We start from the raw sequence: 3,067 nt of genomic DNA, 5'->3' as shown, positions 1-3,067 counted from the left end.
TATATTTATAAAGAGTTAAATATATATATATGTTTTTAATGTATATCCACTGATAGTTATATATGATCTAATTTTATATATACACATATATGCATATATGTATATATAGTTGTATGTGCGTATAGATGTGTATGCGTGTGTGTGTGTATAACCTAAATGTGACTCTAAGGAACAATATTTAACATTACAACAGAAGCTATATGTGTTTGGAGGAGGCAGGAAGCAATGGGGGCTGAGGCGAGCTGGGGTATTCAAGAAAAGATGTCAAGAAAGAAGGAATACATGAGCTAATACTGGTACATGCGTAGGAAGGAGAAATTGGTCCGAGCAATGGTGGAGGCATTCAAAGAATATTTGGAAGATTGTATAGGAAAAAAATAAAGTCTTAATGAATTGTATTACACTGGCATTCTTCCATTTCATCTCCCTCCTTTTCTCCCTCCCTGTTTTGTGTGTTCTACCTCTTGCATCTCCTCTCTATGTCATAAGCCTTTCAGTAGGAGCCTCGAGCCCCGCTTCTAGCAACCAGAGCTTCAATGAATACTTTGGCCTCATGAGCTTCAACAAATGCTTTAACCTCATGTTCTATGAACTTTACTTCTTATTTTTCTAAATCTCATTATTCATTCTTCAGATTATGCTATTAACCTCAGTCACATTTTTTCACTTTAGTTCCCATCTCTTGCTTGCTTTTCTCACTAGAGGGAAAGATTTGTGTAAGTGTCAAAATCTAGCACTGGGTCGACTATAGTCATCCAAGAAATACCCAGCTACACACTTGGGATATGCCATAAACCACTAAGCCCAGAGGTAAATTTCTTTTATTAAATGGCAATACATTAGGAAATGAATGTGACCATTCACCATTTGTAAATTCTATGCAAGACTCTATGGGGGACAGAAAGATTAGGAAGTTTATAGAAAACTTCATTTATTGGAAAAGACAGATACATAACAACTAACTAAGCTAATGTTGAAAGAAACTATTCCCTAAGGCTCTTTGTTTCATCATTTGACAATCTCCATTGATAATGCATATGTTTTTAACTTAAAATTTTTTCTTGCAAAGTTTTTCTAATAGAATCTGTCGAGGCAAAATTCAAAAGATTCTACTAGCCCTGTCCCATTTCTAAATGCTTTCTCATTTAAACTAAAAGATTTTTCTCAATGGACTGCAGTCAAGGACTCCATCTCAATATAGAGATTTCTCTGGCTTCACTGAATTAACTTGTACCACGATTGTCTACAGCTCATTCATAGCTAGCTGTTGGATATACCTGCTGCCCATTCCACTGACATAACCAGACATGAAAACCTGGTGAAAGATGAAAGGTGTGTTTTAAAGAGATTGATCAACTGGTTTGCACTGACAAAGGGTGAGCAGGAGAAAGTTTTTGGCAGAATTTTTTAATCCTAGGGAATATAATTAGTAATACTATAATAATTATGTATGGTGTCAGATGGGTACTAGACTTCATAAGTTATAAAAATGTCTAATCGCTATATTGTACACCTGAAACTGAAATAGTATTGTACTTCAACTATAATTGAAAAAAAAGAAAAAGAATTTTTTAAGCTGTAAAATGATATACAATTGGACGATTTCAATTATATGAAGATTCACTAGATATTATAAAAAAAATTCTTAGGGTGTTATGGATACATATCCTGAAAAATAAGGGACATCAACAAAACATGCCTGATTGAGTAGAAGGGAAAGATTGTAATAAGTCCAAAATATGTTCCTTTGAGGTATTAAAGTACTAGACCATGTCTATACTCTAGGTGTAGGTTTAATCAATGAAGGTTCTGTAACGAAGCGTGGTACTGCTTATAGCTTGAGGAAGCTATGTCTTGAAACAGGCAGTTACCCTTAAAGTTTCTAGCTGCTGTAAGCCTGAGATGGGAGGGATCCACCATCTCTATTCTCAGTTGAGGTTTAAAGAAGGATATTATTTTGCTCAAGCTAGAGTCAAGCGAATGAATATGGGGATGTTTTTTAGTCAGGCAGATATGAATTCAGATTCCAATTAGGCCATTCTTGGCTCTGTAGTCATTCTAAACCTCAGTAATTTATTTCCATTTAATAGCAATGCCATGCCACCCTGAATGTGCCTGATTTCTGATCTCGGAAGCTAAGCAGGGTTGGGCCTGGTTAATACTTGGATGGGAGACCACCTAGGAATACCAGGTGCTGTAGGTTTAAATAAATAGATAGATAGATAGATAGATAGATAGATAGATAGATAGATAAATAGATAGATATTAGTAATGGCTTAAAAATTTTTAGGCCTTCCCAAGTGTAAAACCCAGCTGTAAGCAGTAGATATATATTACTTCATCTAATTTCACAACAATGAGGTGATGTACAGAAAAAAGTTAATGTAGCAGGCCCAACGCTGCTATCCTTAGAAAGTCCTACTTGCAAGGTTGGCCCTGGGCTGGCATCAGGGAACATGAATTTTAGGAGGGTTCCCTCCATTTTCTGATAAGAGTACTCACTGTACTTGTTTATACAAACAATGTGGTTTATGCTGAACACCTGCCCCGCTTCTGGAAGTCTGGAATCTTGGTGCATGCCTGACAGAGGGTGCCTAAGTGCCCTAGTTCTCATTTAAAACTCTAGCACTTAGTCTCTAATGAGCCTGGTAGACACCATTTCACACCTGTCATAAGTCCTTGCTGGAGGAGTTAAATGTGTCTTATGTGACTCTACTGGGAGAGGACTCTTGGTAGTTTGTGCCTGGTTTCCTCTGGACTTTGCCCATGTGCTTTTCCCATTACTGATTTCAATCTGTATCCACTTAATGTAATAAATCATAGCTGTGGGTGTGACTATATGCTGAGTCTTGTGAGTACTCCTGGTGACTCATCGAACCTGGGGGTGGGCTTGGGGACACCTGACTCAGGTGTGTGACCTTATTATTATCTCAGTTTTAAACGTGAGAAAGCTGATTTTTGGAAAGGGTGTCTCTTAAGGTCACACAGCAGGCCCACAGCATAAACAAGGTTTGAACCCAGGCAGGCTGGCTCCAGAGCCCTTGCTTCTAACCCCTATGAAGGCTAT

At 37.6% G+C, this 3,067-nt stretch overlaps 1 pseudogene; it reads left to right on the top strand.

The window, feature by feature from the left end:
* The first annotated feature begins 2,088 nt into the window (after nucleotides 1-2,088).
* Nucleotides 2,089-2,203, top strand: LOC112477698 (annotated as a pseudogene).
* Nucleotides 2,204-3,067: the final 864 nt, after the last annotated feature.

The sequence above is a fragment of the Pteropus alecto genome, unplaced genomic scaffold (genome assembly GCF_000325575.1).
Source record: "Pteropus alecto unplaced genomic scaffold, ASM32557v1 scaffold121, whole genome shotgun sequence".
Taxonomy (NCBI): domain Eukaryota; kingdom Metazoa; phylum Chordata; class Mammalia; order Chiroptera; family Pteropodidae; genus Pteropus; species Pteropus alecto.
This window is presented reverse-complemented; position numbering and strand designations above follow the sequence as displayed.